Genomic DNA, 24,311 nt, shown 5'->3' with positions numbered 1-24,311 from the left:
ATAAAATCTTTAAAAAAAAACAACAAAAAAAAAACCCCAACAGATTCTAATTTGGTAGGTCTGGAGTGCAGTCCGAGATTTGGTATTTTTTTTTTTTTTTTAATAAGAGACTCTTTTTTTTTAAAGATTTTATTTATTTATTTGAGAGAGAGAGTGAGAGATTGAGAGAACGAGTGGGAGGAGAGGCAGAGGGAGAAGCAGACTCCCCGCCGAGGAGGGAGCCCGATGTGGGGCTCAATCCCAGGACCCTGAGATCATGACCTGAGCCCAAGGCAGGCGCTTAACCGACTGAGCCACCCAGGCGCCCCCAGATTCTGTATGGCTCCCTCTGGTGCCACCATAGCTCGTCTATGGACCACACTTTGAATAGAAAGAGTTCCACAAATTTAAGAAACAAAACAGAGCAGCATAGGGGAAGGGAGGGAAAAATAAAACAAGATGAAATCAGAGAGGGAGACAAACCATGAGAGACTCTTAACTTTAGGAAACAAACTGAGGGTTGTTGGAGGGAGGTGGGTGAGGGGATGGGGTAACCGGGTGATCAACATTAAGGAGGGCATGTGATGTGATGAGCACTGGGTGTTATATAAGACTGATGAATCACTGACCTCTACCTCTGAAACTAATAATACACTATATGTTAATTAACTGAATCTAAATAACAAAAAAGAGTTCCACAGTCTTTCCTGAATTCAGCTCAGTTCAACACATATTTCTGGAACACCTGCTGGGTTGGATACTATGCTTAACACAGGGAATAGTGAGAACATGGGGAATAGGTGTTGCGTTCACTTTACAGATGATTTTAGGGTTTATCCCGTGTCAACCTCTTAAAAGAAAAAGATAAGCAATTCAGCCAGCAAATTCCAGTTTTTTCAGGAATAGCAGAGGAATTGCAATTTGGGACAAGCAAGGACTATGAGCTCCAGGCAAGTCTGGAGAACAAATGAGGAGAGTGTCTTTTCATGGAGGACAGGAGGAAGTTGGGGAGGCTTGTTTTGAACAAAAGTCCATTGGAGTGTTACTGGACCAAAGTGGGCCCACTCCTTGGTGAGTTCCAGACAGAGACTATATCAGGTGGAATGACCTCACAGAGTGATCTTTATTGGTACAAGTAAGGAGGTCTTGGGGAGTAGTGACTTCCCCAACAGAGGTAAGCAGGCTGCCTTTATTAGGGTTTGGGATGAATATTGAGAGGGGGAGGCCTCTGAATGGGCATGCATAAAGTTGTGCATGCAGGCTCAGAAAATATGCCTATATGTACATTAATGTCATACTAATGAAACATTACAAGGAAGCTGAGGTAACTGTTGACACTTTATGGCATTTTATGATTTATCTGTGCAGGCCATACTCTAGATGTTTCTTTTTCTGTTCCAGCAATTCATGAGTTTGTCTCTACGAGATAAAATTGATAGTTAGGCAGAGGCTCCTAAGGACTCTTCCAAGTTCAGGGGGTCTCACCGGTGACAGGAGGAAAATGAGAGTCGGAAGGAGTGGCGGCTTCTCCTTGGCTGCAGGTGATGGCAGCTTGCTGTGGCCCCGCGGGGAGGAAGTCTTCCTTCTTCTCAGGGACTTTGCAAGCTGCAACCAGTTGTCCGTATGTGAGAGCCTGCTTTCACGGCAACCCTACTCCAGTTTTGAGTTAGGTTTCCTTAAGGCATTTCCACACCTGTTTTAATTGTTCAGGGTTGGAAGTGCTCACTACATATTTATCTGTTTTAAGAGACAGAGGAAAAGGTGGGATTCCTGAACTATTTCTGTCTCTTGGACAGAATTTTAGCCTTTAAAAATGGTAGAAACCATTAGCACAGATCTACCTCTAGGTATGTGTCCCAATGTCTTAGTAGCAGCTCTCTGGGACCATGAGAGGGTTTTTATAAAGCCATTGCTCACTTTAACATTTTAAAATAAAAAAAAAAATCTAGAGTTGTAATAAAAATAGCAACATTTTTATAGTACTTCACAGATTACCGAGTGCTTTCCACCACATTATCTCATTATGTCCTTTGCAGGCTTGAGAGAATCTACAAATGGCATTTTAAAATAAATGTGTTGCGCATTAGGGCAGGTACATTACACAGCTGGGTACATGATATTCCAGATCCAGTGATGAGAAATGACTGTGAAGAAGGCTGCATACAAACCTATGCTGTCCTAGGGCACTCAAAACAACCCTGCATCAGCTGGGAAAAAGCAGTTCAGACTCGTTACTTTCTCATGAATTTTCCAAGGGAAACACTGAAATGTTTCAACAAGGGTATTATGGAAACCTTTGGTCTCTGTGCAGATCTTCCAGTTTGACCACTTGGCTTTTCATTCTGCTGAGAGGCTTGGGGCCATCTAAGGCCCCCAGTCTCAGGTCAAGCACCAAGCTTGGCTGTAGACACGATGAGCACACCGCATGGCTTTCAACCTCTTTGGCTGGGCAGCCAGTGGGTTCAGCCAGTCAGGTAAGGAAATGAAAATGAGATTTACCATCTGGTAAAGACTGCCTTCAGACATTGTAAAATGACCTGACTGTGATGACCATAAAGATTTAGCTTCATGTGTCTAGGAGGTCTAATTGTATCTATCAAATACTATCAGTAGAGATTATGAATTATGTCTGGTTTATAATTATACCTAACTAAAAATGAAGATTGTATTTATAATAATATTCAATAATTTTATTTATAATAACTTCAATAACCTTGAAATATTGAGTGAAAGGGAAGCAAATAGATGTCATTCATGAATATTTTATCAGTTAGGATGCTTTTTGCTATAAGAAATGGAATACTTAAAAGAGACTAAAAATAAAAGTTTATTGTTCACATAGCACAAATCTGGAAATAAGTTTCTGAGGTTTGCTAATTCAGCGGCACAGTTGATATCTGGGTCCCGGGTCAGCTTCTCTGTGATTCTTCTGATTTTTATTTCATGGTCACAAAATGACTGCCATAGCTGCAAGCATCATGTCCTCACATAACTGAATTCAAACAGGAAAGAGAGTTCTTCCTTTATGCTTCTCCTCCTCCTTTTTTTTTTTTTTTTTTTTTAAGAGAGAGAGTGCTTGTGCAAGTGGGGAGGAGGGTAGAGGGAGATGGAGAGAATCTTAAGCAGGTTTCATGCCCAGCATGGAGCCCAATGCGGGCTCAATCTCAAGACCCTGAGATCATGACCTGAGCCAAAATCAGGAGTCGGACGCTTAACTGACTGAGCCATCCAGGTGACCCTTCTTCTTCTTTTTAATCATGGAGAAAAGTCATTCTGAGAAGTTCCTATCAGGTTCTCCTCAGGCCCTTTGGACCAGAAGTGGGTCATATGCCCACGCTCACACCAATCACTGGTAGAGGAAATGGAATCAGCATGGCTGGCTTGGCTAATTATGTTTAATCTTCTAGTGCTGGGATAGAGTCCAAACTTCCTTGAGCACACTGCTTCCTCAAATCTGAACAAAATAAGTGTTATTAGTAAGGAAACAAGGGAAATGCCTTTGGAGAAGGCAAGCAATATTGTCTGATGCACATATTTTCTATTGTTTCTTTAGAGGTTCTTGGTTGCTTACTGAAACAGAAACACATTCAGGGGTTAAAATCAAAGACTAACATTGAAAATATCACCTTTTATTGAATTCTACAAAGCAATAAAATATTTTGTGGAATGCTGCATGCCTGGGGTCTTCAGAGGGGTACAAGGAGAAATAACAAAGTTAAAGTTAAAGAGAAGATTTTGAAGGAAATTTTCAGGGAATTTGGAGATTGAAAGAGAGAAAAAGTGTAGGGAGGGAAGTAGATATGGAGAGAAGGAGGATTTAAACAAGGATTTAAGCAGGTACCCATCCCCTTCATGTATTCAAAAAACACAGCTAAGAATGTGTGTTAATCTAGAATTGATGTCTGTTTGGTGGCCTGTGTCTCTTTTCAACATTGTTCAGTAGGACACATTCTCATTGTAGATCTCAAGCAAGGGTCAGGCATAGTATTTTCCCCACTGACCCTGTTCCCAATGGAAAAGCCAGTCTGGACCTATGGGAAGGTTCTATGCAAATTATAGGATATTGGAACCTCCAACATGATGCCCAAATGCATCTCAAATTCCAAGATGGCTGCTCAAGATTTGCCACAACATCACATTCTTACATGTAGGAAGGAAGTAAAGGGAAGTAGAGGAGGACAAGGACAGGGCTGGCCGGTTTCTTAAGGATGATTCTCAGTTGCTATCTAATGATACATCTATCTGTATAGATCCCATCAATCAGAATTTAGTCATGTGGTCAGACTAGCTATATGGGAGTCTGGAAATGTCGTCTTTATTTTGAGCAGCCATGTCCTTAGCTAAAGATTCTATTACTATGAAAGAAAGGAAGGGTGGATATTGAGGGGACAAGAAAAAAAGGAGCCTCTTCCAGATGCATACCCTCTCTATAAATGGGAAATGGACTAGCACTTTTATTATTCTCTGTTTTTGTTCATGTTATTTATTTAGCATGGAATGCCCTTGTCTCCCCCTTGCATTTTACATATCTCCCTAACTCCTTTGTTGTCTACTGAAATTTTTCTCACCTTCAAAGCTTAATTCAATGTCACTTCCTCAAAGGAATCTTCTTGGTTTTACCAATTAGAACCAACCTTTTCTGTGCTCCCCAGCCCATTACTCCTATTTTTACTATAGCAAAGTGTACATTCCGTTTCACATTATCAGCAGTTATTTATTTTTTCCTTTAGATCATAAATTTCCTGAGGGCTGGGTCCTGGATTTAATCATGTCCAAATCCATACAAGTCCTACTGAAAGAGAAGTAAACTCGTATCTTGTTTAAGTAAACGTAATTTTTTTTAAAAAAGATTTTATTTATTTATTTATTTGACAGAGAGAGACACAGCGAGAGAGGGAACACAAGCAGGGGGAGTGGGAGAGGGAGAAGCAGGCCTCCCGCCGAGCAGGGAGCCTGATGCAGGGCTCGATCCCAGGACCCTGAGATCATGACCTGAGCCGAAGGCAGACACTTAACAACTGAGCTACCCAGGGGCCCCTAAGCAAATGTAACTTTGCATTATCACTCATAGCCGAGTGTACTCCTAACTAATAGAAGATCCCTTTACAGAGTTTGGCATCACTGTATATCTAAACTGGTGATTAGACAGATACCACCTACAAAGGGCTAGAACATTAAAAAATGTTAATGAATGGGAGAAGATTGGGAAATATTCTTAAATTGGTGCTATGATGTTTTCTCAATTTTTAGTGTTAGAAGGGTTGGTAGGGTGGAGGAAGAAGGTGGGCTATGATCTAACACACCTGATTTAAAATCTTGGTTGAGTGACTTAACAGATTTATGACTTCAGGTTGGGAAATTATTCTCCCTAAGTCAGAGTTTCCAGATCTATAAAATGGAAATGAAAACACTTACTTTGCAGGGTCATTTTGAGAATTAGATAAGGTATTTGCAAAGAGCCTGGCCCTTAGAGGATACTCCTTGTTGGGCATTATCATAATCATTGTACTGCAGATTTGGAATGATTAGGGGAAAAGCTCTATGTTGTCCTATCCCAGAGCCACAGAGCTGATTATACATGGGTCACGGGTTCTTGGAAGGAGATTTGCCATAGAAGGCAAGGAGTGTTATTACTGGTAACAGAAATTGAGAGCATATCATTTATACTCTGTAATTGTGATGAAATTTGGCATATCAACATGGACAATATCCCTTCAACATGCATTTTAAAAGTCTCTAGAAGAAAAACTTAGACACAAAGTACAAGCACTTATTGATGCTCTCTGTAGTTAGGGCAACATGTAGGGTAATAGTAAAAATGATAAAAGTGGCAGTTCCACTGGAATGTGGGCCGAAGTGCACCTATTAAATTGGATCCATAGTTAAAATATCCTGGGCTTTTCAGAGTTCTCTGAGAAGGAGTAGTAAACCCCAGATTTTGTCTTTATTGACAGCAATATAGAAGTTATGTATATCACAGACCAAAAGCAATCAGTGACACAGCCGTCAGAACTTCAAGGGCAGAATAAAAGAGTAGATGCTGTAATTTTAAGGAAAATGGGAAAAGTTTATGTGAAGACTTGGTTAAAAAATGACTTGTGGATCCCCCCATCCCCAAAACATATGAGTAACTTTTTTGACTTTGTACCATGTAGAGCATCCATGAAGTTTTTGGTGTACTTTGAAGCGAATACCTAACATGTATTTAGCACTTCTCAGTTTATTTAATGCTGTGACATGTCTTAATTCATGAAAGTATTATATTCATTTTCTGTTGCTGCATAATAAAGTAACAGTAATACATGTAACAGCTTGAAACAGCACACATTTATTTTCTCAGTTTCTGTGGTTCAGAAGTCTGGGCACTGCTTAGCTGGGTTGTCTGCTTGGGGTCTCACAAGGGTGTGATGAAGGGGTCAGCTAGGCTGCGTTCCCACCTAGAGGATCAGCTGAAAAAGAATCTGCTTTCAAGATCACTCAAGTTATTGGCAGTATTAATTTCCTATGGTTGTAGGACTGAGAGCCCTGGTTTCTTGCTGGGTCCTCAGCTACTGGGCACTCAGTTCCCAGAGGCTGCCCATTGTTTCTTGGTACATGGGCTTTTTCAACTTACCCATTGATTTTAATAAGTCTGGCAAAGAGTTTCTAGAGAGAGTCCACCAGCAAGATGGAGCCTTACATGACATAATATAATCAGAGAATGAGCTGTAACTTTCACCATATTCTATTGACTAGAAGTAAGCCACTTGTCCTGCCCACATCAAGGGGAGGGGATTGGACACCAAGAAGTAGGGATCATAGTGGGCCACCTGGAGTCTCTTGGCCACAGTTGTCAATACAGTTCTCGAGAAGGCTGAGAAGATGTTCTTTCCTCTGTTGTACAGATGAAGATACTGATGTTCTATGGGAGAGGTTAAATGAGCTGGTATTCCTGAGCACACAGTTAATAGGAAGTCAGATTAAACTCAGGATCCCTGAAGTCTTAGTTCCATCCTATAATCATCAGTATTTAACCATCTTATATATATATATATATATTTTTAATTTTATTTTATTATGTTATGTTAATCACCATACAGTACATCATTAGTTTTTGATGTAGTGTTCCATGATTCATTGTTTGCGTATAACACCCAGTGCTCCATTCAGTACATGCCTTCTTTAATACCCATCACCAGGCTAACCCATCCCCCCATCCCCTCCCCTCTAGAACCCTCAGTTTGTTTCTCAGAGTCCATAGTCTCTCATGGTTCCCCCCCCTCCGTTTCCCCCCCCTTCATTTTTCCCTTCCTACTATCTTTTTTTTCCTACCATCTTATATATTTTTGTATCTACCCATCCACCCACTCTCTCATCCAACCATCCTATCATGTTCTTTTCACTACATCATGATTCTTGTATAAATGTGAGTAATATTCAGCAAATTCATCTCTTTGAACCCAGCAGAATTGCCTCTTTCTCACTATATTAGACAGGTTAGGTAAGATTCTCCTGTGGTAACAAATAAGTTCAGAATCTCAGTGGCTTTAAAAACAAAATATTTCTTGCTATTTCATATCCATCACAGGTCAGCTAGGTGCTTGGCTCCACACTGTCTTTTCTTTTTCTTTTTTTTTTTTTAATTTGCATCTTGTTGACACACAATGTTATGTTAGTTTCAGGTATACAACATAGTAATTTGACACATTTATACATTTTTCTGTGTTCACTGCAAGTATAGCCACCATCTGTCCTATTACATTGCTATGACAATATGCTCCATGGTTTCTTACTTGAAGACCCAGGCTGATGTCGCAGTCACCATCTTGAAGGTTGCCAATCCTCATTCCAGTGGGAAAAGATGGCTCTGGTGAGTCTTGCAATGGCAATTAAATGCTCTGAGCTGGAAGGGAAGCACATGGCATTTGCTTAAAACTCATGGCTCAGAACCAGTAAAATGCCTCTATCCAACCATAAGGGAGCCAGAAAGTCCAACACAGCACTATTCCCAGGAATGGGGAAACCACAGAAGTAATTGGCATATAATTGGTGAGATAATTATTACTATAGCCATGAAACTAGCCTACCACAAAATGAGTCCCTGTCACCTTTGCATTGTTCATGGCCTTAGTCCAAAAGACCTCACCCAACCTGTCTTACAATCTGCTTCTAGACCTGTTTCTGATAGCCTCAGCTTTTGACCCTTGGCTTATTTACATCTTCAGAGCTGTAGCTCTCCTAAAACTTAAGGCTAGCAACTGCTTCTCCAGGTCTGGTTTCTACTTTTCTTCTTGATCACAATTTTTACTTTGTATTCTTAATGACATTGTTCTTAGCCACTGTTTTCTGGATAAACAATTCACCAAATCTTGCTGCATTCCTAAGACCCTAAATCCAGACCCAGGCCTTACAAGCTAATGTCTCTGTGAAGTTGAGCAAGTCATTGAGAACACCATAATGAATGCTACATGGGGAGAAAAATATGATTATATTCTTAAGCATTCCCCTGAATTCTTTTCTTCAGAGATACTGTTGGCACTGATCTAAATTCAATTAGCAAGTGTCATAAGAAAGGGCAACATCAATGGAAGAAGTGGATCAAAGCATTAGACATGACTGAGCCCAGCAGGAAAGCAGCGCTGACCATTCTCAAGGTGAATAATTATCCGAAGAAAGGTGAACAAGAACAACACAACCTGTCAGTCGCACACCCATTTTGGCTCAATGGGAAGGCTGCAACAAGTGAGCTCAAATATTAATGCCACAGCAAACCATCTCAGAAGAATGTCGTATTAACATAACATTCTCAGTGGGTGCCCGCACTGCTGCAACAAAGTACTCAAGAATAAAGAAGCAGCTGGACTAAATATATGTTCACAGCAGAAGAAATGTTTTTCATCCTACAGCCGTATTCTGTTTCATCATTTTAAGCATTTCTGTCAACTCATAGACTAAATTGCACTCTACCTTGTTGTGCATGTGTTTCATGACCACTGTAGCGTATTAGAGAAACTTGCCTGGGAAGAAGGAAAATGGTGGGTTCGGAGAAACAGATTCTGGGAAATGTCTTCTTTGGTAAGGTAAAACCCACAACCTCTAAGATTTAGCCCCCAGCAGACTATTTGCTGGTCAAGAGGTGACTAGATCAAGCAAGCCTCTTTCTGTCTCTGAAAGGCTCCTACAGTCAGACCATGTGGCCCCCGAGTCTCTGCAGCAATTCTGGGTCAGCTTTTAGGCTCTCACTCACACCTAAGCAAAAGTCCTTCCCTTAGTTTCCCCCAGCATGGCCAAGGTGGTCTGGAATTTATTAAAAGCTTTATTTATTTATTTTTATTATGTTCAATTAGCCAGCATATTAAAAGCTTTAAAAGAGCAAAGAGATACATAAACCCTTTCTTAAAAAATTGAAGTATAGTTGACACACAGTGTTACCTTTGTTTTGGGTGTACAACATAGTGATGGGACAAGTTTGTATGTTAGAGATGCATAAGCCTTTATAAGATATCTTACACATAGAGGTTTCTGCTCTTTTCCATACTTTGCTCATTGCTAGGGCTTGTCAGTCAGGTCACTTTCCATTCCCGGTCTAGCTAGCTGTCTTATCTGAGTTTCCCTAAAAACAGACCCCGACTCATGGCTCTGTGTTTGATTGGACTTGGGAGGCTACTCCAGGAAGCACAGTGGCAGAGTGGAGAAGGGAGGCAGGCATGGGAGGGGAGCCGAGTTAATGAGTGGGCTGCTCCAGCAGACAACCAGGATTTAGTCTGATAGGGGCCCTCTGAGACAGGGTAGAGCACTTCTCAGAATTGTCCTACTGAAAAGAGAGGAAGATGGGGTATTGATCCACTAGCTCCCATCAGTCACTGTTGAGAGTTGGGCCTGGGGTATTACCTCTCCAGCGTTTCTAGCCTGCCAGGGTGGTATGCTGAGCACATTCCCAGAGAAAGACTTCAGGTAGAGAGATGGAGGTGCTTGAGGAAGGAGGCCAGCAGGAACGTGCACGTGAACTCCCCACGAAGCTGCAGGTGACCTCCAGGGTGGCCCAGCACCAGCTTCCAGGAGCCCTAACACATTAGCACAACTTCATAGGCTCCCCACTGCCCTGCTCCTGATCTCACTCCCAGCTATCTTCTCTATCTCACAAGGTCTTGTTTCTGGTAATGGTAATTCTCTTCTCAGTGCATGGTGTGTGAGCGTGTGTGAAAACACACACACACACACACACTTTGTAGGAGTTTATATGACACTCCAGATTTTAGTTTCTCCTAATTCCCATTTCCCTGCTGCTAGAATGTGTCTTTGATATGCCATCGTGATGAAATGTACTCCTGCAAACACTACTACAGCTGTTTACATTCTTAAAAATTCACTGCAAACGAAACTATCATGATAAAATGCCTATAAACATAGAAACTTTTTGCTTGTAATGTGGTTGCAAATTTTCTGACACTACAGATGTGTATAAAGTAAACATAGAACTGATCTGATGGCTCTCATCAGTCCTCCACCCTATCGGGTAGAGCGTGAAAATGAAATTTTAGGTGAACATGGTACAGTCAGGCTGATCCTGTAATTGAAACAGTCTCTTTAAATTAGCTCAGTCTCTATGGATGATTCGGGCTTTCAGATTTTCTGAAAATCTGCTCCTCTCCAAGATGGAAGCTAAGGTAATTTCTTAATGTTGGTGGCTCAGGGCAGTCCCTTCTGTGCTCTGGCTCGTGTCCACTGAGAGGCAATTGGTCTGATCCCATTTCTGGGCATCCTGCTAGTTTCTGCTTCTGATGTCTTCCATTTGTTTTTATCAGCTTTGAGGTCCTCCCAGCTATGAGTCCTACCCAGTACCCAGATCAGACCATTTGCCCTGTAGCCCTCAGGCCAGGATCACTGTGCCCTTGTCACAGTAACCTCCTTGGAAGACTGGCCAGTTGACACCACCAGTGCTATGGAGCTTATGGGAACCTCTGTGCACCTTCCATGCCACCTGGAAGTTTCAGGAGATTTTATTTATTTATTTTTTTTACTTTATAAATTTTTTTATTGTTATGTTAATCCCCATACATTACATCATTAGTTTTAGATATAGTGTTCCATGATTCATTGTTTGTGCATAACACCCAGTGCTCCATGCAGAACGTGCCCTCCTCAATACCCATCCCCAGGCTAACCCATCCTCCCAACCTCCTCCCCTCTAGAACCCTCAGTTTGTTTTTCAGAGTCCATTGTCTCTCATGGTTCTTCTCCCCCTCCGATTTCCCCCCCTTCATTCTTCCCCTCTTGCTACATTCTTCTTCTTTTTTTCTTTCTTAACATATGTTGCATTATTTGTTTCAGAGGTACAGATCTGAGATTTAACAGTCTTGCACAATTCACAGCGCTTACCAGAACACATACCCTCCCCAGTGTCCATCACCCAGTCACCCCATCCCTCCCACCCCACCCCCCACTCCAGCACCCTCAGTTTGTTTCCTGAGATTAAGAATTCCTCATATCAGTGAGGTCATATGATACATGTCTTTCTCTGTTTGACTTATTTCGCTCAGCATAATACCCTCCAGTTCCATCCACGTCGTTGCAAATGGCAAGATCTTATTCCTTTTGATGGCTGCATAATAGTCCATTGTATATATATACCACATCTTCTTTATCCATTCATCTGTTGATGGACATCTTGTCTCTTTCCACAGGTTTGGCTATTGTGGACGTTGCTGCTATAAACATTGGGGTGCACGTAGCCTTTCGGGTCCCTACTTTTGTATCTTTGGGGTAAATACCCAGTAGTGCAATTGCTGGATCATATGGTAGCTCTATTTTCAACTTTTTGAGGAACCTCCATACTGTTTTCCAGAGTGGCTGCACCAGCTTGCCTTCCCACCAACAGTGTAGGAGGGTTCCCCTTTCTCCGCATCCCCGCCAACATCTGTCATTTCCTGACTTGTTAATTTTAGCCATTCTGACTGGTGTGAGGTGGTATCTCATTGAGGTTTTGATTTGGATTTCCAGTTTCAGGAGATTTTAAATTGCCCAACCCAGGCCCTCCCTTTCTATGTCACACCTTACTGCCTGTTTTTTTTTTTTTTTTTTAAAGATTTTATTTATTTATTTGACAGATAGCACAAGTAGGCAGAGCAGCAGGCAGAGGGAGAGGGAGAAGTAGGCTCTCCGCTGAGCAGGGAGCCTGACATGGGGCTCGATCCCAGGACCCTGAGATCATGACCTGAGCTGAAGGCAGCCGCTTAACCAACTGAGCCACCCAGGTGCCTGGTACTGCCTGTTTTATACTTCAAAATTTTTTTCTTAAATTTTTTATTTGAATTCAATTTAGTTAACATATACTGCATTCTTAGTTTCAGAGGTAGAATTTAGTGATTCATCAGTTGCATACAACACCCAGTGCTCATTACTTCAAGTGCCCTCCTTAATGCCCATCACCCAGTTACCCCATCCCCCACCACCTCCCTTCCAGCAACCTTCAGTTTGTATCCTACAGTTAAGAGTCTCTCATAGTTTGCCTCCCTACCTGTTTTCGTCTTCTTTTATTTTTCCTTCCCTCCCCCTATTTTCATCTGCTTTTTTTCTTAAATTCCACATACAAGTGAAATCATATGGAATTTGTCTTTCTCTGACTGACTTATTTTGCTTAGCATAATACCCTCTAGTTCCATCCATGTCATTGCAAATGGCAAGATTTCATTCTTTTTGATGGCTGGGTAATATTTCATTATATATGTATATATATAATGTATACATACATTATATATAATGTGTATATATATATATATATATATATATATATATATATATACCACATCTTCTTTATCCATTCATCTGTCAGTAGACATCTGGGCTCTTTCCATAGTTTGGCTCTTGTGGACATTGCTGCTATAAACATTGGGGTGCATGTGCCCCTTTGAATCACTATGTTTATATCCTTTGGGTAAATACCTAGTAGTGCAATTGCTGGATTATAGGGTAGTTCTATTTTTAACTTTTTGAGGAACCTTCATTAAATAAAAAATTTAAGAAAAAAATTTTTAAGTATAAAACAGGCAGTAAGGTGTGACATAGAAAGGGAGGGCTTGGATGGGGCAATTTAAAGTCTCCTGAAACTTCCAGGTGGCATGGAAGGTGCACAGAGGTTCCCATAAGCTCCATGAAGGGTAATTTAAAGTTATATTTTTAAGCTTTGAGGAACCTCTGTTTTCCAGAGTGGCTGCACCAGCTTGCATTCCCATCAACAGTGTAAGAGGGTTCCCCTTTCTCCTCATCCTTGCCAACATCTGTCATTGCCTGAGTTGTTAATTTTAGCCATTCTGACCAGTGTGAGGTGGTATTTCATTGTAGTTTTGGTTTGTATTTCCCTGATGCTGAGTGATGTCAAGCATTTTTTCATGTGTCTTTTGGCCATTTGTATGTCTTCTTCAGAGAAATGTCTCCTCATGTCTTCTGCCTATTTCTTGACTGGATTATTCATTTTTCTGGGTGTTGAGTTTGATAAGTTCTTTATAGATTTTGGATACTAACCCTTTATCTGATAAGACATTTGCAAATATCTTCTCCCATTCTGTAGGTTGCCTTTTAGTTTTGTTGACTGTTTCCTTTGCTGTGCAGAAGCTTTTTATCTTAATGAAGTCCCAATAGTTCATTTTTGCTTTTTATATTTAAATTCAGTTTAGTTGAAATATAGTGTATTATTAGTTTCAGGGGTAGAATTTAGTGATTCATCAGTTGCATAGAACACCCAGTGCTCATTACATCAAGTGCCCTTCTTAATGCCCATCACCCAATTACCCCATCCCTCCTGTTTTATACTTTTTAATACCCACCTGAGATGTCTTCATGGAGGATAACAAACAAAGAAAAATAGAATCTCTAAGAAGATAGAGCCAAGGGCATTAAGGACAGTAGGTCAGAACATTCTTATTTTTTTTTTTTTAAGATTTTATTTATTTGGCAGAGAGAGAGACAGTGAGAGGGAACATAAGCAGGGGGAGTGGGAGAGGGAGAAGCAGGCTTCCCATGGAACAGGGAGCCTGATGCGGGGCTCCATCCCAGGACCCTGGGATCATGACCTGAGCTGAAGGCAGACGCCTAACGACTGAGCCTTCTAGGCGCCCCAGGCCAGAACATTCTTTTCAGAGAGCAGAACAAGGGAATTGCTAGACTAGCTGACTGTCAGGTGTCAGGGCTCTCCAGAGAAACAGAACTAATAGGATATATACAGAAGTATAGAAAGAGGTTTATTATGAAGGATTGGCTCACGCAGTTATGGAGGCTGAGAAGTCCCACACTTTTTCAGCTATAAGCTAGAGGCCCAGGAAGGCTGGTGGTATAGTTCCAGTCTAAACCCAAAGACCTGAGAACTAGGGGCGCCAATGGTGTAAGTTCCAGTCCAAGTCCAAAAGCCCAATTTCAGGGAGGTTGATATTTAAAGAATCAGTCTGAGTGTGAAGGTCTGAGAACCAGGAGCAGCATTGTCTGGGGGCAGGAGAAGATGGATGTCCAGCTCAAGAAGAGAGTAAATTCCCCCTTCCTTCACCTTTTTGTTCTATTCAGGCTCTCATCAGAATGGATGATGTCTGCTCTCATTGGTGGGAGGGATCTTCTTTACTCAGTCTACCTATTCAAATGCTCATCACTTCCAGAAACACCCTCACAGATACACCCATAAATAATGTTTTCCCAACTATCCCGGCATCCCTTAGTCCAGTTAAGTTGACATATAATTAACCATCACACTAACCAGGACATTACTGCCAGGGCAGGGAAAACAATTGCTGTCTTATTCTCCAACACTGGGCCTTTTGGAAGTAGCTAGCTTGATTTTTTTGTGTGGAGGTTGCCAGACCATGAGGAATAGCATTTAGGCCTGATTGAGAAGACTGTATAGTACTCAGAGATCCTGGAGTTTGAGCTGGATGGTAACTCAGGCAGATTTTGTGGTTATCTCCCTTGAGGTGCTTAGGTGTTCATGGGTATTTGGATGGTGAAGGGCAGACTGACTCATATTGCTAGTTTCCTGCCATTTTATAGCGCCTACGTGATTTGCAGTCTAAACGGGGACACTTCTGAGGGTGGAAGGGGATTCTTAAAATAATTAGCCTATGCAATTACAATTAACTCAAAATAAAAAAAAAATCATTACCACACAATAAAATCAATAATTGTAGATTTATCCCAAATATTAAATGACAAAACTACTGTAGCAAGAGAGTTCCTACTACTCCCTGTTTACCCCACATCAAGACTGCTCAGCCTCCATTTCTGCACATTTATTTCATGTGCATCCACCCTAACCATTTCCCATTGACTCCACTGACTGGTGGCCTAGAGGCTTTGTATACCTCATAGCTGATGCTACAGGTCAGAACACAACTGGCTGATCCATCAAGTGGCTGGCAGGGATAGCATCACCAAATACTTTGCCCACTATCACCCAAGACCAGAAGGAGTTGGTTGTCTGAACACACTTTGTTTTATCAATGAATTCCCTTATCTGGACCCTTATAGGGAGGTGTTAGCTCTGTTGCATCTGGAAAGATGAAAAAAAGAGAAAAGTGTTATTATTGCTAGTTGTCTTCTGGGTTTTACCATGCATGTATTTATGTGAGACTTCGCATGTATCTCACACATAACCAGACAGGTCCAAAGCACAGAAATTGTATTTATGTGAGACTTCGCATGTATCTCACACATAAGCAGACAGGTCCAAAGCACAGAAATGAAAAGTGGAGCTCTACCAAACCCTTCCCAGCTTCCGTTAATACAATATTTGATAATTAAATTTTATAAAAAATGAAAGCCGAGGACAAATATTAAAGTGTTAGGAACACAAGGGATAATGGACAATGGACAACATCTGGGACTGTCCTAGGCCAACCAGGATACATGATCAGAATACTCAAAATTCATTCTCTCCTCATTCTTAGGAACAGAGTCCTCACTTTTCAGCTGAACACTTGGCCACTGGGAATAATCCTTCTAGCGGGCTGGCAACCGAGCCATCCAGTTTCCAGGCACAGAGTAGCAGTGGCAACAGTGGTGACATTTAAGATCCAGTGCAGGGGTACGAGCTATTGTATACAACATTTGGCAATGGCTTTATAGCATGATGTTAGCTTTGGTTCTGGTGTACCCCCTGTTTCTGACCTTATTCTCTGGCCTTCCTGGAATTCTGTTGGCTTTCTAATATTATTTCTCCTCAAATTAATCTCCTTAATTCTGTTCTGTTCAAATAAGCACATTGACTGGTTTAGGGAGCAGACCTAGATGACATTTTCCTGGTGGGTAAAAAAATTTCCCTAACAGTCTTTAAGTCCAGTTTATGGACAATTACTGTTTTGGTTCCTTTAACATCCATACCCCCTTGGCATGTAACCCAGACCCGGCCAGCCACACACAGCATTTCATTCTCTGGTCATGGAATTTTGCCTAAGATGGACATGTGTTTAAGCCAGGTCAACCAAAGTCTTCCTCAGGAATTAAGAATTTCATCCATAAAAGTAGGATTGATGAACACATACTCTCTCTCTGCTCTTGGACCACATGTTTCAATACTATCTCTGGCAAACTGATAAAGACTCTACTGAGTGTACTTTTTTTTTGAGAGCTTGAAAGTGGAGGGGAGAGGGGCAGAGGGAGACAGAGAGAGAGAGAGAAAATCTTAAGCAGGCTCCATGCTCACCACAGAGTCTGACACAGGGCTTGATTTCATAACCCTGAGATTATGACCTGAGCCAAAACCAAGAGTCGGATGGACGCTTAGCCGACTGAGCCTCCCAGGTGTCCCTGTGGAGTACACTCTTGATGGAGAGAGCGGAGGGGGCATGGCGAGGGAGAGGAGGAGAAGGTAGGGAAAGGAAGAGAGTTCTGACAATCTCGTTTGAATCCCTGGGCCCAGTTGAGTGTGAGGCCCAGATCCAACCCTATACTTCCTGGTTCTGTGGACCAATGTTTTCTCTTTTTGTCTTAAGCCATTTGAGTTCAGTTGTTGTAATTCACAATGGAAAGAACTCTGACCATTGTAGCTAGATTTGTCTGAGTCCTTGGCTGCACAAGATCCTTTCAGGTGGGGAAACAGCAGGTGGTGGTAGTGGGGGTGCTAGTAATTAATTTTTTCTTTCTATCTAATTTATCCATCTGATTAACAATCCTTATTTGTTTAGGGGTATATTTTTTGTTTTTCAGTTCTGTTAGCAGAATGAAGCAGAGGTCTTTTTCTCTTTCAAAAATAGCTTTATTGAGATATACCATACAGTTCACCCATTTAAAGTATAAATGGTTTTTAGTATATTCAGAGATATGTGCAACCATCACTATAATCAATTTTAGAGCATTTTAATCACCTCAGAAAGAAACCCCTTTACATATCATCCTTCATCTCTCTTATCCCCCTTCTCAGCCCACACCAACCCCTAATCTACTTTTTGTCTCTATAGATTTCCCTATTCTGGACTTTTACATGAAAGGAATCATATAGCATGTGGTCTTTTGTGACTCGCTTCTTTCACTTAGCAAATGTTTTTAGATTCATCCATGTCATAGCATGTATTAGTACTTCATTTCTTTTTATAGCTGAATAATATTCCAGGGTATGGATATAGTACATTTTGTTTATCCATTCATGTGTTGATAGATATTTGGTTGATTCCACCTTTTGCTACTATGAATAATGCTGCCATAAATATTTATATACAAGTTTCTAGGTGGACATATATTTTCATTTCTCATGGGTATACATCTTAGAGTGGAATTGCTGCCCCATGTGGTAACTCTAAATCTAATCAGTTGAGGAAATGCCAGTCAGATTGTCTTCCAAATGGCTGCATCATTGTACATTCTTATTGTGCAGTGTACGAGTTATAATTTCTCCACATCCTTGTCAATACTCATTGTTATCTGACTTTTTAGCCATTCTAGTAGGTATGAAGTGGTATTTCATTGTGGTTTTGTGCATTTTTTTAATGACTAGGATGTTGAGCATCTTTTTGTGTGCTTACTGTCTATTTGTATCTCTTCCTTGGGGAAATGTCTATTCAGACCCTTTATCCATTTTAAAATTAGGAATAGTTGTCTTTTTTATTATTGAGCTGTAAGGGTTTATATATTCTGGATACATGTTCCTTATCACACATATGATTTGCAAATATTTTCTCCCATTCTGTGTTTTTGACTTTTCACTTAATGATGTCTTGTGTTTTCCAGTTCTTATTGGCATAATTAAGCAGAATAGGTCTTAATGTCCTTGGTTTCTCTTTTTTGTTTTTTTAAAGATTTTATTTATTTATTTCACAGAGAGAGAGATAGCAAGAGCAGAAACACAAGCAGGGGGAGTGGGAGAGGGAGAAGCAGGTTCCCCACCGAGCAGGGAGCCCGATGTGGGGCTGGATCCCAGGACCCTGGGATCATGACCTGAGCCGAAGGCAGACGCTTAATGACTGAGCCACCCAGGCACCTCTTTGGTTTCTCTTTTTTAATGTATTTTTCTTTCTTTTTTTTTTTTTTTAAAGATTTTATTTATTTGAGACACAGAGATACAGAGAGAGAGAGAATGAGCAGGGGGAGAGGCAGAGGGAGAGGGAGAAGCAGGCTCCCCGCTGAGCCAGGAGCCCGATGTGGGGCTCGATCCCAGGACCCTGGGGTCATGACCTGAGCCAAAGGCAGATGCTTAACCATCTGAGCCACCCAGGTGCCCCTTAATGTATTTTTCTACCCTTGGAGTCTAGAGCCAAGCAGGAGCCTTTGACCAAAAAGTACTTAATCATTTTTCTAACTCAGGAAAAGTGTAAAACCTATAGGACAAGCTGCGGAATAAAAAGAGGTTTGTCCCTCATGCTTTGCATAGGACTCCAGGCTGGAAAAGGACATGGTAGAGGGGAAAAAACGCCATTTCTCAGTATCCTTCACATTTTGTCTTCATAACATGGAGAAATTCCCAGCATATTCAGATCAGTTGTGTGTAAGTGATATTTAGAAAACTTCTGGATTGTTACTAGATTTAAAATGGACAATCACCACTTGATTGGTGAGAAATGAGGAAATGAGGAAAAAGAAATGAGAAATGAGAAATGAGGAAAAGGAAATGAGAAATGAGGAAAAGGAAAACAACAAATCTCAGGATAAAACCCCGGGATAAAGGAATAAATCCAATGACTCTGTCAGTGTAGTTACTTAATTTATAATGTAACTCAATAAAGAGGGTGTGAGAGCCCCTGCTAGCTGCTATTGTGGTGTTGGTGGGGAAGGACATGCAGGGAAGTTTGCCTCTGAGTTGAGTTAGAGGAAAATGTAGGTAAGCACAGAATGCTGTGAGGGCAGTAACAGGGGCACAACTGCATGGAGTCATAGCAATTGGAAAAATCCTATCCAAGATGAGGAATCAGGAGAGAACTCATGAAGGAAGTTCTGAAAATATTCAGCCTTTGTGCTGAGTCTTGTGGTAGTATTGGGACTTCTATGGATGGAAGTAGAGAGGGAGACCACTGCCAGCATTTCAGAGTTTGGAGGAGGGGACTCAGCAGGAGTCCAGGGCTGGAGATGAGGCTGGAAAGCTGTTTGTACCAGAACAGAAAGGGCTGGAAACATGAGACAAGAACCATTGCCCCTAATTATTGAGACAATGAGGAGCCACTGAAAGTTGTTGAGCAAGATGCATTTGGCAACTGGATACAGAGTGAGTGGAGAGATCCTGGTTATAGGAGGCAGTGAAGACTTCTTCTGGGATGGTATGTGTGACCAGCATGGACTCAGACTTTGATTTAAAGGACAGCCCTCATGGAATGACAGGCTGCCCAAACCCAACATCAATGACTAGACTGTGCTCGCTGACTGGTTACCACCGCTGGTATCAGAAAGGTGGCGGGACCAGAAGAAAAAATGACATCCGATAGGAGATAGGCAGCATCCATTGTCCCCACACTCAAAACTAATCAAACATATTAAGTCACACAGGGGCTTTACAATCAGTGCCGGGGCTTTGGAAGTGCCGATTGGCAGAGCACAACAGGTGATGGAATAAAAGATTGCATGCAAATGGCTGTGCTGAAACAGTCACCTCCCAGGAGAAGCTTCCCAGGGAAACAGGAGAGGGTGGTGGTGGTGATGGTGGTGGGAGGCAGGGGGCCCTCCTGCCATCTGAGCTGTCTACACATCACATCAAAGCTGCAGGAGTGACATGGGGCAACTCCAGCTAACTGGATCTCTGTGAGAGGGCCACAGAGGAGAGCCCCAGCTTCTTCCCCTATAAAATGGCAGGCATTTTGAAGATTAAATGAAATCATTCATGTGCAGCACTTGGCAGAGGGCCTGGAACATAGCAAACTGTTATCATTCCCTATGGATGCTCCTGGGACAGCATGCCTGTAGAGCTGTGGGAGGACTCTTCACTTCAGAGCCTTGTGCTTCTGTCCCTGGAAGGTGTTGGGATACCTGGCTGTTTTGCATTTGAGGTTGTAGCACAGAGGCAGCCATGTGAATTGATTTGATGCCTCGACTTCATGGTTGTGCAGAGCACTCTCCATTGTGAAATTTCTACCTCCTTTCCCCAGCCTGGTCTGACTCTTCCTAAGTGTTCTGCCCTATTCCTGGCTTTCCCATCACTACTATAGAGAAATGATGGGCTCAGGGATCTGGCAACCTAATCTGGGACTGTTTTTGGTAGTTAATGAGGGGAGAAGAAGAAAGTAGAGACCATAACTGCACCACATTTTGGAAAGACAAAGAAAGTCTAGGGAGGCAGTAAAGCAGGCACCAAATCTGTCAGGGGGACTACTCAGGGCATTTGGGATGTTTAGCTATGAGGTCAGGTTACTAGCAAAGCTTCTTCCTTCTCTTGCTCCCCTCCTTCCTTCCTTCCATAGTATAAAGAAGAAGACAGATTTTGTCTTGCAGCAAGCTATAAGAGAGACAGGCATGTATACAAATGACCCCAGCTGGGAGTGATAAGTATCCAAGAAGAAACTCACATGATGAGAGCTGTGAATTCAGAGTGGGGAGCAATGACTGCTAACTGGAAGGGTTATGGAGAACTTCAAGGAGGACATGGCAAGGAGGCTCATTGAAGGATTTGTAAGATTGAGACATTGGAAATAAAGGGAGAAGGCAATAGCTCAAACAAGGTGCGGAAAGGAAAAGATGGCAGTTGTGTAAAGGAATGAATCCTTTATTTTGGTCAGATTTCTAAGTGTGTGAAGGGAATGGTGGGCCAGATTGGAGAGGAGTTTGGAAGCTAGGGTAGGGACTTGGGACTCTGGTCCATTGCATGAGGGAGCAGGTGAGTGATATCACAACAGTGTTTTAGGAAGATTAATCCATTGGCATTGTGTAGAATGGATGCACGAGGGCTGGGGAGCAGGGACATAGCTTGTAAATTTTGCACTGGTCCAGGAAGAGCTATTGCTATACTCAGTAGTGTCAGGGAAAAGAAGAGCCATTAGAGATGAATGCCATGGAGTTGGAATTAGTAGAAATTGGTAATTGGTTGAATATAAAGCCTCAACAGGAAAGAGAAATCGAGAATGACTTTTCTGTTTTTTCTTATCTGGGGGTTGTCCAACTCCACTTGTTTCTTAAGGATACTGGCCTCTCCTGGCTGAACAAATAAGCTTACACGCATCCCCTTCCACATACATCCCCTTCAGCAGGCTTTGTCCTGCTTCCTTCCTCCCCCTCCCACCAACTTCTGTGATGACGGTGTGCAAATCTTTCTCATTTATCATTACAGCCATATACAAAGAGGTATTCTGGTTCTATGATGGACCATGACACTTTTTAATGCCACTATTCCTGAGGACTTCACATTTAGAAAGGTTTTCACAATGCATTTATGCTATGGGAAAAGAATCAAGTTTTCTTGTGAGTCTTTAATGTTGGCATATGGATTATCAGGGTGAGCTTTTGGTGAGCTGGGAAGGGGAGGGAAGAAGTTGCTTGGGGGTATTGCTGACAAAAGGTTTGTAAGTGTGATGAGTGTTACTTGTTCAGTGTGGTGCCTCCTTCAGAACCATAACCAATTAGGTCCAGGGCAGCAGCTGCTTGCTTCCATTGAAATTCTTGCATTTTCTCACTTCATCTACCATCTAGGTCTTGTTTGAGTCTGATTGGCGACAGACAATATGCCAAACATCCTTCTTCCTTTAAAATTTCTCTTGTCATTGATATCCTGAACATGTTCTTCCTCTTGTGCTCTCTTTCTCTCTCTCCCTTCCTCCCTCCTTTTCTCCTGCAGACACAAAGATGTATAAATGTATCCTTTCACACTTTTTTGGGGTTCCTAAAACAACAAAGGTGCATTCCTCAATCCTTGTCATGGCCATGGCTCTGTTGTTGGCCCCGTGTGTCTTCTTCATTTTGGGGTCTAGGCTGAGGAACTGCCCTAATCTTGGTCTCATGGTGGAGGAAAAAGAGCAATGAGGGATGGACCATGCAATGGCTTTCTAGTTTCTATTCAGAGGTAGCACATATCATTTCAAAAAAACTTTCTTTTCACCTGTCACCTGGTCCCAAAGAAAATGCCACACAGTGTAAGTTTTTCTTCGTTGTTATTTCTTATTTGTCAGCCTTTTCTGAGTTATACTGCAGTGGAACAGCTCCCATATCTAGTGGATTGCAACAACAAAGCTCTAATTCTTGCTACGTGCTGTGCCAGCATGCCAATTCTGGGTCAAAGGCAGCTCTTAACCTGTGACCCTGTTCAAGTGTCTTCTTCAGTCTGGCTTCCAGGATAAAGGAATAGTCCTTCTTTTGGCAGAGAGAAAAGAATCTCAAATTTACTTTTTTTTTTTGGAATAAAACTCTGTCCAAAGTGTGGTAGGGCACAGTTTTCTTCTTTTATCCTCATTTCTTATGAGATCCTCATACTGGAACACTAGCCTGTATCAGGTTAGGATAATAGAAAAAGGTATTTGCCAAAGGTAAAAAGATTTAGAGCCTTTGTTGGCACAATAATGCCTTTATTTTTGCTACAGAAGTGAGTAATGGTAGCAGAACAAGATTTATCTTGTGGACATTTCACTTTGAGTCTGGAAGCATAGAGTTCTTTGCTCTTTATCTGCTCTATCTCCAGAAGGATTGGATGTGCAGTGCCTTCTTCCCAACTCGTCTCCCCCTTTCCCAGAGGTGACGAGAAGAAGAGGTAGAATTCTAAGAGGAGGGAAGTGGGTTGAAGAGATGGAGGGGGACAATGAGGGGAGAAGAAGATGTGGGGGGATAGACCAGAGAGGCTGGGTTCTCTGACACCCACCCTCTGGTGGGCTTAGGACCCAAGGGATAACTAAAGAGCTGTTTTGCCCCGTCTGTGTCTTGGTGTATGAGTGATTATCTAATAGTATGGGTTCTGTTTGGAAGTGGTTGTACCTTGCTGCCTTTCCAATAGTTAAGGGATAGCTACATAACCCCAGTGCATTACACAGAGAAAAGTAGGGCTGCTTTGGTGTGGGAATGGAAGACACTACCATTCCCCCACCCAAACACTCTGCAGAATCCTAGAACTCTGAGAAATATAGTTTGAACATCTGAAGGAAAAAGTCATAATCCTATGGTCCAAGATCACAGAACCATTTAAAATGACTTCTAGAAAAAATATTAGGGCTTTTGTTGTGGTTGCTGGGAAATGAGGTGAAATTATTTAACACCATCCCTTGAAGAATCCCAGAAGAGGGAGGACATGGGCTACAAGGCAAGGATTATCTTATATGTATTGATGCTTTGGTAAAGATACAATGAGAAGATTTTGTTATTTTGGCCTTATCAAAAGGAACTGCAGCCACTAACAGGGGTCTAAAACACTCACCGGGCTCAGATAATCAGCTGTCTGTAGAGGTGGTAGATTTGGAAAAGAACTGGGAGGAGATCAGCCAGGACACCGGCAGAGAGGAGAGAAGCCACTCTTCCCACTCTGAGGAAGGCTTTGTGGCTGGCTGCAGTGAATGAAGCCAGAGCTTGGCCTGAGCTTATTTTTGTCGACTTGTATGTAGTGAGAAAGTGTCCTATTTTCTTGCAAGTAGGTAACTCTGTATCATGAGCCCTGAACTTAATAAAGTGAAACAACATGTAATTGTGTTGACGTGTAATCCTTTTTCACAATGGCCCTTAATGAGGCGTGTGGTCTGGGAAACATGGAAGAGTGGCAAAGCAGCCTGGAGGACTGAAGAATTTCTTTTCCTTCCTGCCAGGTGCCAACCCTGGGAAAACAGGACCTGTTCTTTCCCACTGGGTCTGCTTCAGAGAAACATGTATATTGTGTTCACAGGGGGAAAAAAAAGAACATTCATTTCCATCTCTTACTTCTGTGGAGATGTGTTAACTAGCGAGGAGGTGGAGGTGGCTTCTTTTTATGAGGATTATATTGGCAGCTCAGG

At 41.9% G+C, this 24,311-nt stretch overlaps 1 long non-coding RNA gene across 1 annotated transcript in view; it reads left to right on the top strand.

The window, feature by feature from the left end:
* The first annotated feature begins 888 nt into the window (after positions 1 to 888).
* Positions 889 to 24,311, top strand: part of LOC144381255 (uncharacterized) — a 101,178-nt gene continuing 77,755 nt past the window's right edge. The window contains exon 1 of the long non-coding RNA XR_013446145.1: positions 889 to 1,153. This is a non-coding gene — a long non-coding RNA (uncharacterized LOC144381255). The remainder of the gene's footprint in view (positions 1,154 to 24,311) is intronic.

Source organism: Halichoerus grypus, chromosome 3, assembly GCF_964656455.1.
Source record: "Halichoerus grypus chromosome 3, mHalGry1.hap1.1, whole genome shotgun sequence".
Lineage (NCBI taxonomy): Eukaryota > Metazoa > Chordata > Mammalia > Carnivora > Phocidae > Halichoerus > Halichoerus grypus.
The sequence above is the reverse complement of the archived record's forward strand: the minus strand, read 5'-3'. Positions and strand labels throughout refer to the sequence as shown.